The 15,586-nt window shown below is 52.5% G+C and overlaps 1 protein-coding gene, 1 long non-coding RNA gene and 1 pseudogene across 7 annotated transcripts in view; 2 read left to right on the plus strand and 1 right to left on the minus strand.

The window, feature by feature from the left end:
• Nucleotides 1-5,592: 5,592 nt before the first annotated feature.
• Nucleotides 5,593-10,473, minus strand: LOC114219140 (uncharacterized). 2 transcript variants are annotated; one of them, XR_015766961.1, is made up of 4 exons: nucleotides 10,280-10,473; nucleotides 9,545-9,639; nucleotides 9,088-9,156; nucleotides 5,593-8,987 (listed from the first exon to the last, which is right to left on the minus strand). It is a non-coding gene; the product is annotated as an uncharacterized LOC114219140 (long non-coding RNA). The 2 variants fall into 2 exon arrangements; XR_003611330.2 differs by having other exon boundaries at nucleotides 5,593-9,156.
• Nucleotides 10,474-11,230: 757 nt separating this feature from the next.
• The window catches only part of HVCN1 (hydrogen voltage gated channel 1), a 34,599-nt gene continuing 30,243 nt past the window's right edge, over nucleotides 11,231-15,586 (plus strand). For 2 of the 5 annotated variants that reach the window (XM_028116629.2, XM_028116631.2), the window contains exons 1-2: nucleotides 11,505-11,566; nucleotides 11,956-12,035. The gene's annotated coding sequence lies outside the window, so the exon portion shown is untranslated. Of the gene's footprint in view, nucleotides 11,429-11,504; nucleotides 11,567-11,648; nucleotides 11,926-11,955; nucleotides 12,036-15,586 lie in introns of those variants that run through there. The other 3 variants (XM_028116630.2, XM_088019474.1, XM_028116632.2) reach the window with 3 other exon arrangements.
• On the plus strand, nucleotides 14,851-14,913 carry LOC114219222 (U4 spliceosomal RNA; annotated as a pseudogene).

Raw genomic sequence — 15,586 nt, forward strand, 5'->3', positions numbered from 1 at the left:
AACCTATCTTACTACTGGACTAGTTCAGTAAAGAGAAAAATTTCCTTTATTATATAGGTCAGTTTAAAGATTTATTTGAGAGAGAGAGAATGAGAGACAGCACGAGAGGGAAGAGGGTCAGAGGGAGAAGCAGACCCCCCTGCTGATCAGGGAGCCCGATGTGGGACTTGATCCCAGGACTCCAGGATCATGACCTGAGCCAAAGGCAGTCTCTTAACCAACTGAGCCACCCAGGCGCCCATAGCTCAGTTTAAATGAGTTTTCTGTTACTTGTAGCCAAAATGGGCTTCTTATGTTTTCCATCAACTTACTGAGTGATAGGGAAAAAAGCAGCTTCTCAATAAAATGGTTTAAAATTACTATCAAATATCAACAGTTGTATCACTCAAGTACCTATATCTTTGTGTTTCCCAGGAAAAATCTTCACAGATCACCTTTGTGATCCAGCCCGCTGGGCTGGGGGGTGGAAGGGGTGGAATTGTATGGGAGGTCATTTTAATGTGCTCCTCCCCCCGCTTCCTTCTCCGAGAGCAGAGGAGTGAATTCCCCCACGCTGATAGGAAGGCACTGAGCACCTTCCAGTGCTTTTGTAATCCCTCTAGATGAGCAATCAGAGCCTAAAGTTGGAGGGTGCAGAGAAGAAACGGTGCCACCAGCATGAACTGGTGTGGCTCAAGAGACTGGACGTTGCTGGCCAGAGCCCAAGGAAAGACCCAGCATAAGCTAGGTGATGCCCGTGTTCTGTTTGGTGCAAAACCCGGTGCCCGTCCCGATGTTGGCCCCCATCTCTCCCACCTCACTGTGAGTGCCAGGCTCCGTGCTGAGCCCTAGCACAAGGTAGGTACTCTGATCCCTGCTTTGCTGCATAATGAGGAAACTGAGGCAGATTGTTATTACTAAGGCAAAAGATACATTTTTAAAATGAAATGTTAGCCCAGCACAGGAGGCACTCCATAAATATGCATCAAGTGAGTGAATGTTACCTATTTTCCTGGGGTTGCAAAAGCTGATAACTCATTAGTGCCTTTCTTCATCCAGGGCTATTTATAGCAGCTACTCTGCACCAGGCCCTGGGGAGACAGAGGTCCTGCGCTCATGGAATTCAGGTGGGAGACATAGGCAGTGAGCCAAGAACTGAATGTCGTGGGTAGGTGTGTATGAGGCAGGCATGGGGGGCTGCCTGGTCTGGGAGTGTTGGGAGACCCTCCTAAGGAGCCACCATTGTGACAGCCGAGCTTGAGAAGGAACGGCTGGACCCAGCTGGCGGGCGCAGTGTTTCAGAAGGAGGAAGAGCAGGTGCACTAAGCCCTGAGGGAGAAGCCTGGTGTATAAGAGGAAATCAAGGCTGGCAGAGCAGGAGCAGAGTAAAGGGGTGGGGGCAGGGTGTAGAGGAGCATGGGCCAGATAGACAGGACCTCCTGCATTTTAATCCCAAGAGCTCACAAAATTGCTTTTGTGTCAAAAAAAAAATTTTTATTTATTTATTTGACAGCGAGAGAGCACACGAGCACAAGCAGGGGGTGTGGCAGAGAGAGGGAGAAGCAGACTCCCCACTCAGTGGGGAGCCCAACGTGGGGCTCAATCCTAGGACCCAGGGATCACGACCTGAGCTGAAGGCAGACGCTTAAGTGCTTACCCGACAGAGCCACCCAGGGGCCCCTCAAGATCCTTTTCTAAAATGAAAAGCCACGTGCCTAACAAGTTCTATTTCCATTGGAAAGACAACAGGCATTAAAACACAGTGCTGACTAGTGGGGACCCTGGGACAGACAGAACTGGCTTCAGATTCACCAGCAGTGATGTGAGGCAAGTCAGTCAGCCTCTCTGAGCCTCCATTTCTTTCCTTAAACATGTTCAGCGGTTGCGAGGATTACATAAGGGCGTGTGCACAGAAAGCATTTCCTCACACAGTGCCAGGCACACATGAAACAACCAGTCAGTGGAAGGGCTCCGTCTGGTTGTTACTGAAAATCTAGATTTTTTAACACCCAAGTTGGTGGCAGGATCTTGGTTGGATATCAGGTCACCTGGTTCAGCCACTGGTTCTCAGACTGGGTGCCATGGGACTCCCCTGCAGTGCTTGACAGAAATACAGTGTCCCGGCCTCGCCTCTGGAGATTCTGATTTGGAAGTTGGGGCCCAGGAATGTGTGGTTTCATCGAGTTCAGTCCCAGAGTGATGCAGATACTGGGGTCCTTGGACCACACTTGTAGAGACCCTGCTCCAGGCCCTACTATAATAAAACACACCAATACTCCCCCAGCACCGCCCCCCCCCCACCACCACTGCCCAGGTGGTGGTAAAAAGAGGCCTGACATCCCTACCTCTGTTAGTTACTCTTCTGGGGGCAGTGACGGGAACACCAATCAAACTGGCTGCAGCAGAAAGGGAATTTATTGGCCTGTGCAACTCACGTGTGCAGGGTAGCTCTGAGCACAGCAGGATGCAGCCTCCCTTTAGCCCTGAGATGCCTCTACTCCTGTCTGTGTTGGCCTGACCCCCAGGCAAGCCTTCTCCACATGCTGCCCCCCAGGCCCAGGCTCACCCATCCTTGCAAATGGCAGTCCCAGCAGAGGAACTGTCAGCAAGGGGGCCCAGCCAGAGCCTCCCATGGAGCCCCACTGGCCTGGTTGGGTCAGCCACTCTCGAACCACTCGGGCTGAAATTAGGGGACAGCTGACGTCTCCAGAAGAAGGGGGACAGGTGCCGAGCAGGAAGAAACTGAAGATGGCCGCCACCCTCCAAAGGGGGGCTCCGATGAGAAATATCCCTACAAGCAGCTCTCACAGGCGTGAGCCCCCAATGGCCAGGGATGGTCAGGCTGTGGCCAGAGAGCACTTTGTAAGGTGCTACCCCGAGAAAGGAAGTTTTCTTCCAAATGGTTCTCAAGCCTCCAACCTCGGCTCCCAGAATGTCCTCCCCCTGCCTTTTCCTAACCCAGGAGATCCAGCTTCACTATCGCTTTCCCCGAGAAGCCTCCTCCCTCAGCTGCCCTGTGGCTTTCTTTGCCTTCTGTGTGCCTGTAACCGTAGCTCCCGGAGGCAGGGTGGGCTCAAGTCCTGCCCTGCCCCTTCCTAGCTGGGTGACCTTGAACAAGGGACTTCCTTCTCTGAGCTCTGTTTCTCTCATCCGTCCGGTACCTGGCCGTTTGCCGACGCGCTCTCTGCACTTCCTCAACCATCAGAGACTTTTTCCTCGGGGCACATGATGCCCTAAATAAAAGGCACGTTTCTCATGGCCCCTGGCAGCTGGGTGTCCTGGGACTAAGGGGCTCCCCATGGGGTGGGAGCCACAGTCTGAAGGGATGGCTGGCATGCATCTGTCGTCTCTTGCCGGCGCACACCCTCAGTCCTGCTGCCTGAGATGCACACACTGCCACCTTTGACCCGGAGGGAAGGCCCCGGGAGTGGCAGAGCGGTGACCCAAAGCCACTCTATAGAACAGAGCCACCGTACCTGCCCTGCAAGTCAGGCCTCCAGCCTTTGGCATGAGAAGTAGCTTCTGGTTTGTTTGAGCCATGATGATTCGGGGCGCTCTCTTACAGCAGAACGTCACCCGAACTCAGAGTCCCTGCCTCCCAGGGGTTGTTGTGGAGGTTAAGTGAGAGGATGTGGTTAAGAGGCCCGGCCCGGGGCCCGCTGCACAGTAGGCGCTCCCTGGAGCGGGTGGCTGTTCCGTCCTCCCAGTTATTCTAACCGTCCACTTCGTTGTGCCTCACGCACATGAGCGGGTTGTTGGCCGTCTGCCTCCCGCCTTGCGGTGGGCACCTTCACACCAGGGGTTTGTCTTCTCTCTCTCCCTCAGCTCTGGCTTGGTTCCTTGGATGCCAACGACAGAAACCAGCTCTGGCTGATTATTGGCAGACCGCGAGGCTCCCACAGGCTGGCAGGGGAGGCCGAGACCCAGGCTTGGCACAGACGGGCAACCCCAGCCGCAGAGCAGCTGCACGGCAGATCCCACCCTGATGGGAGCAGATGCCAACTTTTGTGGGGTCTCCCTGCGTCTCTCCCCCTGGCCCTGTTTGGGGCATATGCCCACCTCTCAGAAGAGGGGATACCTTGGTGAACACTTCCACCGGACCGGACCCAAAAGGACTAAGTTCATTCCCCAAAAGGAAAGTGAAATGGCCACTGAGCAGCAAACGTCCCAAGTATGGACGGGGTCTGGATGCTCCTGGAAGTGAGGAACAAAGACCCTGCCCCAAACACGAGTGAACTGTATCGCCTCTCAAAAACGGACGTCTGCACGTGGCTGCTCAGGGTGAGTGGATGGGTGGATGGTGAGCGGCAGCATCCCTGGGGCCCAGGTACTTTCCACGCCGGGCTCCGCCCTCAGGCTATGAGCAGGAGCTCCAGACCTGAGGAGGAGGAAGAGAGGAGGGCCCCTCCTGCTCCGCTCCTGGAAAGAGGACACTTCCCAGAGGCCCCAGCACATATTCCCCTGGGTCTCACTGGCCACAGCACTGCGTCATATGCCCTTTCTGTAAACATAATGGCAAGGACGGATGGAATCACCAAAATGGGTTTGGACTAATCTCCTGAGTGGAAAGAAGTTGGGGGTCAATCCCAGGTCTGCTTCTGGGCCGATGTGGGACCCATCTGGTCGAACGTGCTCCAGCTGGCCAGGAAGGCTGACCCACATTGTTGAGTATTTTCCATGAGTAACCAGCAGGTGGGACAAGGCAGTGCTGCTCAATCCTTTAGTTTGAGGCTCTGCTCACCAACATGAGCGTCAGAATATAGTTCCAGGGTCCTCTGCCCTCATCTTCCCAATGTTAAGCCTCACCCTCATCAACAGGCAGGGAAGATTCCAGAGGCCTGGAGAACTCGGCTCGCAAACATTAGCACCCGCTGCTCCCGCGGCAGGCAGGTAAGGAGTCCATCGAGAGCCCCGCCGTGGAGCACAGTTCCTGCTCCAGCTCGGCCGCTCAGCAGCTGCGTGGCCTTGTACTTAACCTTCAGAGACTCTATCTTCTCCATGGAGTGGGGACAAGATGCTCGGCACACCTTAGCCCGACATTCTTCTATTCTAGGGACCATCTAGGCTAGGGGCTCTGTGTGGGCCCTGCCAGACCTCCCACTGTGGTCCCCTCTCTCGGCCCCCTTTCGTGAACAGCCACTGTTCCCGGTGGTTCCTGTGTCTCTTCTCCATGTGCCCCCTTCTCTGCACTGTCCCTCCCTGTCGGCCCACTCCCCTCAGCTTCTGACACGCTCACATTTCTGTCTTTCTGGACCACTGGCCTCCTGGCCTCCAGGACCCACACGCCTTTGGCTTTTCCTTCTTCCTCCGGTTACCCTTTGTGGTCCCTCTGCAGGCTCCCCCTCACCTGCTCAACCTCTAGCTCAGCACTGGGCCCTTTGTCCACACCACACCCCAGGGTCAACCTGGCTCAGGGTTTTCAGCACTAGCTCTGTGCTGATGACCCCCTCAAAGAAAAACCCCATGTGTCTCTCCACATTCCATATTTACTTTTGTTTCAACAAACGTGTGGGTTTTCCACACCCAGGAGTTCCAGCACTAACTGCCTGGAGTTAGTGCAAACCCCACAGGTTAAGTGCTGTCCCACAAGACCCTGCAACACCCCCCCACACACACCACTTCAGACACCATTTGAAAGTCCAGGTTTTCACCTGGGCCTCTTATAAATCAGAGGTTCCTATGACCCCTCCTCGGGTTCGATAACTTGCTAGGATGGCTCACAGAACTCAGGAAAACAGTTTACTTACAAGTAAGGATTTATTCTAGGACCCAACACACAAACAGACAGATGGAAGTGATGCACAGGGCAAGGTATTGGGGGGTGGTGTGCAGAGCTTCCAGGCCCTCTCCAAGCTTATCAACTTCCCAGCACCTCCACCTGTTCGCCTGTCAGGAAACTCAACTCTTCCGCTTAGAGTTCTGACTGGAGACTCCACTGTGCACGCACAGTCGATTCAATCCCTGGCCACCAGTGACTCAGGCAGCCTCCAGCCCCTCTCCCCTCCCCCAGAGGCTGGGCGGGGGTGGAAGGAAGGCAAGGTAGAGTGGGACTGAAAGTTCCAGACCCTGGCAGCCAGCCCCCTATTCTTTCCAAAAGTCACCTCATTCACATACACTCAGGTGTGTTGGAAAGGGGCTTGTTATGAATAACAACGGATGCTCCTTTCATCTTTATCACTCTGGAGGCTTTTCAGGAGCTGAGGACAAAAAACAACTACAAGTTGCTCCTAGTACTCTTATCACTTAGGAAATTACAAGGGTTTTAGGCGCTCTGGTCAGGAGCCATGGACGAAGACCAAAATATTTCTTCTATCACAACATCACACCCCAAATCCCTCTGCCAAGTTCCAGACTCAAATCCTACTGCCCACGTGACCCCTCCACTTCGACAGTTCAAATGTGATCACAAACAGCTGGGTTGACCCTTCCCAGATTTTCCGTCCCAGCGAACACCTGGGCCCTGCACACTCGGGCGCCTCCCCCTCCACGTCCAATCCACACGTGGTCCCGGTCAGTCACGTATCCGGCATCTGTTCTACCTCCCGAATCTGTGCCCATTTTTCCATTCCTCCTCCCAGCACACTAGTTCCAGCCATTATCTGGCCTGCACTCCCACTTCTGCCTTCCCCGAGATCTACTCCAGAGCCAGCCACCAGAGTTACCTCAGGAAAAGCAAACTGTATCAATGGATGAAAGAGTAAGCAAACTATGGCACTCCCACACAACGGAATATTCAGCCATAACAGGAATGAAGTACTGATCCACGCCACAACATGAAGGAACCTCAAAAACATGCTGAGTGAAAGAAGCCAGTCGCAAAAGGCCACGTACTGTATGACTCTGTATATAGAAAGGTCCAGAACAGACAAATCCAAAGAGACAGAAAGGTCAGTGGGAACTTTGGGCTGGAGGGGAGTGGGGATGGAGACCAACTCTTTAATGGGTACCAGGTATCCTTCTGAGATAACAGAAAAGTTCTGGAACTGAGTAGTGGTGAGCACTGTCCAACATTGTGAATGTACCGAATGCCACTGACAGTGTACTTCATAATGGTTATGTGTATTTTACCACAATAATTTAAAAATCAAACTGTGTCCCTCCCCTGCTTAAAATTCCCATGGCTTCTTGCACTTCACATGAACTCCAGTGCTTCCTGTTGGCCCCTGCTCTCCTCTCTGACCTACTTCTCACCACTCTGCCCCTCCTACCATGTTGGGATAATTCTGGCCTCCTTTTGGTTTTTCACTAAGCCAGGCTCTTTCCCACCTCAGGCCCTTTGCACATACTGTTCCCACTGCTTAGAAGGCTTTCCCCTCCCTTCATGATTGGCTCTACCTCAGTTTTCAGTGTTAATTTAAATGCCACAGAGAGGCCTTCCCCAACCATCCTACCTCAGTGGGACCTCCTCTCTCTCCCCACCACTGTTAATTCTTGCCATAACCCCCTGGTTAATTCTTTCATAATACCACCATTGGGTGTTTGTGTGCTTCCCTACAGAGAGTAAGTTCCATGAGAGGAGGTGGGCTCTGTCTGTCTCATTCACCTCTGTGTTCTCAGTGCCCAGCACACAGTTGGCACTCAGACGCTATTTGCTCAATTAATGAAAGATCACCCAGCTAGCAAGGGAAGGGATGGAGGCAGGATTGACACCCAGGTCTCTTTGATGCCAACTCTTCTGTTCTTTCTACTTCTCCACATGATTCTGAACCATATATGTACGAAGCAGAAGCTTGAACCGAATATCAGAGAAGGGGGTCAGAGTTAGCCATGACCTTTTAACGTAGCTACGTGATCACATACAGGTTTGCCAGCCTTGTGTGGCTGTCACCAGCTCTAGATGAATCACATCTTCTGGCGAAGCAGCCTCTGGACCCAGATGGCAGATATAACTCGAAAATCCAAACAGGGCCCCGGCTGAAATCTCACGGACTTCTCTCCCTTCCTTTCTGCTTCCTCGCATTCTCCTAGAGCCAGGACCTCTCATCGCCCTAGAAAGGGAAGCGGTCAACTGTCACAGCTGAAAACACGGGCTCGGAGGAACCAAAACCAGCAGAGGCAGCCCCGTCTCTTCCGCTGGGTCAAGCCAGAATGAGCCCATGCCCTGGCCCAGTGCCAGCTCTCCTGGGCCACAAGCAGACCAGAGCCAGGGGCCATGCCATGACCTTCCTCAGAATGCTCCATGAACATCAAAAGGCGGGCACCCAGAAAGCTCCTGGGACGGTGACGGACTTGTCCTTGAGCAAGCTGGGCTTACTGCTTGATAAGAAAGGTGCAGTGGGGGGCAGGGACTCCCTTGTGCAAGGGGACTGCGTTGGCATTTCTCAAACCAGAGAACAAGGCCTTCCTCTAAAGCGGGAGTTCCTACTCCTTTTTTATAACATGGGTCTTCTTCTCCGGGGGAATGTTTTTAAATGTATAATATAGAATGCCTTGCATTACAAAAGACCCATTATCTTGAAATGCAGTTACTGAATTATTTTTTAAATTGTCATAAATATATGAGAGCTAACGGCTGGTTTAGTAACTACAGTAATTTCGAAGCAGAGGTGAGTATAAGCTATATTTTAAAGTATCTGCAATAACTGTCTTGTGATCTGAAGACATCTGTGATCTCGATTGATGACAAAGCCATGGGTCCTGCTAATACAAGTATGGGCTGTTACCTGCATTCATCATGGAAGGAAATGCTCAATTTCAGTTAGTGAAAATAAAGTAATTTTTCCCATCCTAAATGACCAGCCTTAGACTCTCTGGACCATAGAGAAACATGCCTGAGCCTTGCCTCCCCAACTCACAGGGGAGCTCTCTGAGAACGGCGCTGCTCCTTCATCTTCTATTAAGTGTCTGGAAAGGGCCTGCCTACCACACAGCAGGCATCCAACATGACCCTTTGAGTCTCTTGGATCTTCTAGGCAGATAATCACATAGACTGCAGATGAGAGATTTTCTCTTTTTAGTCTTTGTCCTTCTCACTTCCTTTCTTGTCTCACCACATTAGCTGGGGTCTTCTGTACAATGTTGAACAGAAGCAGTGATTGTGGGCACCCTTATCTTATTACCCTCCATATTCACTTACTAATTTATTCAGTAGAGATGTAAAGCACCTACTATGTGCCAGATGTGACAAAATTGAGATCTTTTCCTGTCCAACTGAGAAGACCGAGCAGTAGAGGCATTCTGTGGACAGAAATATTGAGAACATCACTAAATTCTCCCTACTTGCTAACCTGCTCTCTTAGGATCCTGATTCCTCAAAAGTATGGAACTACGTCCCTGCTGGTGGTCCCAGTCTCCAGGGCACCAGTAAGGTTGGCAGGTGCGGGCTGCCCCAGGACCGCGGCAGGGCGGGGCAAGGAGGCAGCACACGGAAAGGATGATGAGCGATGCCTCCAGCAGGGGTCCGCCAAAAGATCAGGCCAGGGGCACGGTTTGAGCCTTGCCCTCTTAGGGCCTGTTGAGGCCACCACCTGTCTGCCCTAAGCTGGTAACTACAGGCAGGAGCAATTGTTAAAGCCAAGGGAAAGAGCGTTGCAGCTTTAGGGTGGGCAGTTAGGGGAGGAGATACCTGATACCCGTTCTCTCCACCTCTTCCCACTCCTGAGGGAGTGGATGCAGAGACCAGACCAGTGCACACATCCTCTCCACTCTGTCCAGCTGACACTGGTAGAGGAGGGATATTTTTAGTCAAATATAAGATTGACATTTAAAATGGACCAGACTTAGGGGTGCCTGGGTGGCGAAGTCTGCTCGGGTCATGATCTCAGCGTTGTGAGACTGAGAGTCTGCCTGAGATCCTCTCGCCCTCTGCTCTTCCCCCCACCCTCAAATGAATAAATATTTAAAAAAAAAAATAAAATGGATCAGACTATGGCTTAAGGACTGGAATAGGAATGTTGCAATAACAAAATGTGACTGAGAAGTCAGATGAGACAGAGATTTTTTTTTTTTTAAGAGAGGGAGAGCGAGCGTGGGGGGTGGGGAGAGGGAGAGAGAGAATCCTCTAGCAGACTCCCCGCTGAGCACAGAGCCAGACACAGATGGGGCTTGATCCCAGGACCCTGAGATCGTGACCTGAGCCAAAATCAAGAGTCCAGTGCACAACCAACTTAGCCACCCAGGCTCCCCCAGGCTGAGATGTTTTAAGAAAGCCTACTGCCCTACAGGAGGGGGGAGGGGCAGGATTGGGAAAAGCCGACTTGGTGGAAGCCAATGGAAACGTTACCGCTGTGATAGGCAGACAATAGGCCCCCCAGAGATGTCCCCATCCTACCCCCCAGGACCTGTGAACATGCTACCATACCTGGCGAAAGGGACTTTGTGGGTGTAATGAAGTCAAGGCTGTGGAGATGGTTATCCAGGTGGGTGCAATGTCATCGCAAAGGTCTTTTCAGGAGGGAGGGAGAAGGGTCAGATCTAGAGATGAAAGCAGAGGTGAGAGGGAAGCCACCAGCCGCTGAGGAATGCAGGCCACCTCTGGCAGCTCCAAAAGGCAAGGATCCGCCCCCCCCCCCCCCCCCGGAGCCTCCAGAAGGAACAAAGCCCTGCCAACACCTTGATTTTAGCCCTATTAAGACCATTTAGACTATTGACCTCCAGAGCCCTAAGATAACAAATTTGTGTGTTAAGCCACTGGGTTTGTGGTAACCTGTTAGAGCAGCAATAGGGAACTGAGACAACCCGCAGGATTGAGACTCCTCCTGCCCCCCAACTAAACCAGAAGCAGGGAGATGCGTAGGAGAGGGCCTCCACCCTGAGGTTTGGGACAAATGGTCTTTTTGGAAGACAGAGGCTAACGGAAACGGATTCCAGGACAGTGCCAGAAATGAAGCATGAGCGGAGTGCTGGGGAAGCCCCAGGAGGAGAGGGACGGTGAAGCTGGGCCTGGAAGGAGAGGAGGAGTCAGCCTGAGCAAGGGGGCTCAGCCTCAAGGCAGGAAGGCTCGTTCCTCTAGCTCAGAGACCTCCTCCCCCCATTCCAGGGTGGCCTGCGGGCTTCAAGGTTGGCCATCGCTTTAGGACATTCTGCCCGCTCTCCAACCTCTGCACGGCAGATACAGTGCAGAGGACAAGCAAAGCCACTCAGAGCCACCCCTAAGCGAACAAACAGGACCGGGTGCCGCCGGACATCAGGCCCAGCTTCCCCGAGCGTGTTTGTGGTGGGGAGGGGAGTGGATCCGCCCCACTCCGTCCCGCAGGAGGAAGGAAGTGGTTTCCTCCTCCCACCCCTTCCCTCGGGCTAGCCGGGGCCAGGATTCTCGTGATTCGCGATTGGCTCCCACGGGCGGGACCTTTGTCCATCTGCCGGAGCCCAGGAGGCCCAGGCCAGGCCCCGGGCCTGCGGAGCGGGAGGGGGGCGGGGGAGGAGGCCAGCCAGAGACCAACAGGGACACAGACAGGCCAGGGCAAGGGCGCTGAGACAGGCAAGAGTCCGGGACCGTAGCACTCGCAGGGTTAGAGGGCGGCCGGGGGGGCGGGGCGGCCGGGGGGGCGGGGCGGCCGGGGGGGCGGAGGGGCAGGGAGGAAGGGGCGGGCGGGGCGGGCGCCGAGCTCGGAGTTGCTGCGGTGGCCGCCGGCGGGAGGGGTGCAGGGTAAGTGCTCCCCGGCTGTTGGCGCGCCGCCCCTATCCCGAGCCCTCCCGGGAGCGGACCCTCACCCCCGCCTCGGGCCCTCCGCCGCCGCCCCCCGTTGCCCTCTGTTCCAGCGTCTAACAGCCCCGCCAGCGCGGGCGGACTGCCCCCCTCCCCGGGGACCCCCTGCCCTGTGCAGGGCGTACTAGAGTCAGGTGCAGGAGCAGGACAGGAGACCGCGTGCCACGGGTCTTGGAGGGAAGCCCCTCTTGGCCTCAGTTACCTCCCCTTGAAAACGGGAGCGTTGAGAAGCATTTGTATGGCGGGCTTAACCTGGAGACAGGTGCCTTCATCACCCGCTGAGCGCAGCAACAGGTGAGGTAAGTACCATCCTTGTCTCCCTCTTACAGGTGAAGAAACCAAATCTCGGGCCAAGCCACTTGCCTTGGGTCACCTAGCCAAAGGAGGCAGAGCCAGAACTTACACCCAGGTCTGTGTGAACCCCTAAAACCTTTTATTCATCATCCCTGCCCCCCCCCCGGGGAGACTGCAGGGGGAGCAGTGAGGATAGAGGTAGTACTGGGTATCCCAGGAGGTGGCTTAACCTCAAGGGCAGCAAATCCTTCACCTGGGGGGGCGCGTCTGCCTTTGGCTCAGGGTATGGTCCCGGGCTTCTGGGATGGAGCTCCGCATCGGGCTCCCTGCTCCGCGGGAAGCCTGCTTCTCCCTCTCCTGCTCCCCCTGGTTGTGTTCCCTCTCTCGCTGTGTCTCTCTGTCAAATAGATAAATAAAATCTTAAAAAAATAATAAAAATAAAAAATAAACACATCTTGGGGCAAGGTGTGCTGAGGAATGAGAATGGTGGGTTGGGGACAGTTGAAACTCCATGACACAGAGGTGCAGCCACCCCACAGGAACTTACAGATCTCTAGGCAGCACCTCTGCTGGGTGCAGGGGCTTTTGTGGGCTTAGCCATAGGACTTCACCTCTCCATACCTCCGTTCCCTTAACTGTCCCATGGGGTTAAGCATGGTACTTAGCTCACAGCATTGCTGAGATGAAGTGAGATGCTTGGTATAAAGGCTGAGCCCAGCCCCTGGCCCAAGGTTACTACGGAGCTCTGCCCCACCCACACCCCCAGCTCCTTCCAGCCCCTCTGAAAGCACTCCTTTGTCCCAAACACTTTTAACCTCAGGTCCGTCAGGGCTATCTGAGATCTGCAGTATTTCCGGACAGCCCCACCAGCAGCTGGAAGCTTCTTGAGTAAGACCAAATGTGGCAGCAGCAACTTCTCACACTCTTGAGTCCCTGGGGGAAAGATTAGTAGGAGCAGAGTTTTGAAAATCTTTGGGCTGAGGCTCGCACAATTCCAGAACCACTCTGCAGTCCCCAAGCCCTCCGCAATCACTGGTTTAAGCAAGAAGGAGGAAGCCCACACTCTTACAGCCCCAAGACCTGCTCCTCCTCTCATCCCCCACATCTAAGCCCACAGCAGCTTCTACTCCTCCGCATGTTCTGCATCTGGCCATTCCTCTGCATCCCCATCATCTTTTGCCTCCTCTTGGCCTCCCTGCCACCACCCTTGACCCCTAGATCTTCAGCATTGCCTCCCAAGCCCTCTATGAGATCAGACTCTTGTCTCCTGCCACCATTCTCACACTACATGTTCCCTGCAGACACACTGACCTCTTTCTTCCTTGGACTTGCTGAGGTTTCAGGGAGGGGAGTTGCCCTCTTAGGGCCTGTGCACATGGTCTTCCTTCTCCAGAGAATGCTCTTCCCGGCCATCTTCTTGTGACTTACCTCTTTGCATTTCAGGGACCACTGTTCAAGTTGCCTTCTGGAGTCTTCCCTGACCACTACACCCACAGGACCCACACTCGCCTGCTCTCTTACTGCATGACTCTTTCTCTTTCTTCCCATGCTTAGGCTCGGGGGATGTTACCTTACTTACGTTCCTTGTTTGTCTACCCAGCTAAACTATCCATCTAGCAGGGTTCTGACCTCTTTCTTCGTTACTTCGGGTTCCCTCAGAACGCAGCACAGTGCCTGGCACGTAGTAAATGTTTCAGTTATGTTTTACAGTTGCCAGTGGTGTACACAACCATCAGGGTTCTACTTGTCATTGTTTAACAGCCTGCTTTCTGTATTTCTACATAGACCTCAGAATTGTCATTCCTTCTAACAGCCCCACTGCCTTCCTCAACTGTTCTCTAAAGTGGGGCTTATGGGGTCTTTCCAGGTTCTAGCCATCATATCCAAATTAGCTTGTCCACATTGTACCTGTAATTTGCTACGAAATGATTTGAGATAACAGTTCCCAAACTGATGTGTTCAAGTCAAGAGTATGATTGTTTTGAAGGCACTTGCCACCTAGCACCCGAAGGCTGTTGAAGAAAAACAATGCCTGGCAGTGTGTGCAAGTTTCCCTACAGCCTCACAAGCACTGAGTTTTAACACTTTTGTCTAGTTTAATGGAAAGGTCATGTATGTATCTTTTAATTTTCTGTTGCTTGAATTAGTGAAGCTGGGCGTTTTTCTATAAATATGCTCATTCTATTTCCTGTCTTGTGGAAGGAAATCTCCAGGGCACCTTAATTGCTCCCTTCACCTTTGCTTGTGCTAAAGGTTCCACTTGAGACTGTCTCATGAGAGCAGGGTGAGGGCCCCCAGGGGCTAGAACAGGAACACACTGAGCTGAACTCTGCTGGTTGCAGAAGCTGTTCTGCCAATCAACCAGCAAGAAACCCTTTGAGAGTCCCTTGTGCCCGCAGCATGGTACTGAGGAGAAAAAGAACTTTTTTAAGTCTTTGTGAATAATTTTTTCAAAATGATAATTTTTTCTTAAATTATAAAAGCAAATGGTGTGTACGGTTACTCATTGGGGCAGCAAAAGTTTGGGAAATAATCTAAATTCTGATCACTAGCGGGACTACACACATTCCTACAGGGAAACCTTGTGGAGTCATTCCAAGGAGTGCATTTGATCTAGCACACACTGATCCAGAACAATCGGAAATACTGTATTAGTCTCTGATGGCTGCTATAACAAATTACCACAAATTGGATGGCTTAAATCAACATAAATTTGTTACCTTACAGTGCTGGGGATCAGACATCCAAAATCCATTTCGGTGGGCCAACACTGAGGTGTTCGCAGGGCTGCGTTCCTTTTGGAGGCTCTAGGGGAGAACCTGTTTCCATTCCAACTTTTAGAGGCTGTCCACATTCCTTGGATTGTAATCCCTTCCCTACAACTTCTGCTTCTGTACTCACATATCCTTCTGTCTCTGATTCTCCTGCTCAGCTTTGCGCAGTGGCAGTATCGTAGCCAATGAGGTTTATCCGAGGCGCGATTATTGCTAATCTGATTCTCCTGCTCTACTCATAAAGACCCTTCTGATTACATTGGGCCCACCTGGATAATCCCCATCTTGGGCTCTTTCATCGAATTTCATCTGCAAAGTCCCTTTTGCCATGTAAAGTGACATATTCGTGGGTTCTGGGGATTAGGGCAGGTGCACCTTTGGGGGGGGTCATTATGGAGCCCACCACACCCTAAAGGGAAGTAAGCAAGGTTCAGAGCAGAGTGTGTGGACTCACATTTGTTGAAGTTTAAAAGAGAGAAAGGGAGTAAATATGGATGTGCTTGCGAAGGCATAGGATACCCCGAAGGCCAAATAGGAAACTGGTAAGAGTGGCTGCTTCTGGGAAGAATGGGTAGAAAGGAGGCTTACTAGTCATAGTATATCTTTTTTAATTGTTTCAGTTTTTTAGTACATGCCTATGTCACCTACATTAAAATTAAATTTTAAGAAGTAACACATACTCATTGTAAAAGGTCAGACCTTCCAGAAGTGAAGGAAAATACCTACAGAAATCAGCCCCCCAGATCACTCCCTTTTTGTCCAGCAGTAATCACTGTAAAGAGTTTGGCTATATCCTTACAGACTTATTTTTAAAAATGCATATGTAGGGGCGCCTGGGTGGCTCAGTCGTTAAGTATCTGCCTTCGGCTCAGGTCGTGGTCCCAGGGTCCTG

The sequence above is a fragment of the Eumetopias jubatus genome, unplaced genomic scaffold (genome assembly GCF_037043125.1).
Source record: "Eumetopias jubatus isolate StellerSeaLion01/CBP00866 unplaced genomic scaffold, mEumJub1_p1.0 scaffold_16, whole genome shotgun sequence".
NCBI classification, from domain to species: Eukaryota; Metazoa; Chordata; class Mammalia; order Carnivora; family Otariidae; genus Eumetopias; species Eumetopias jubatus.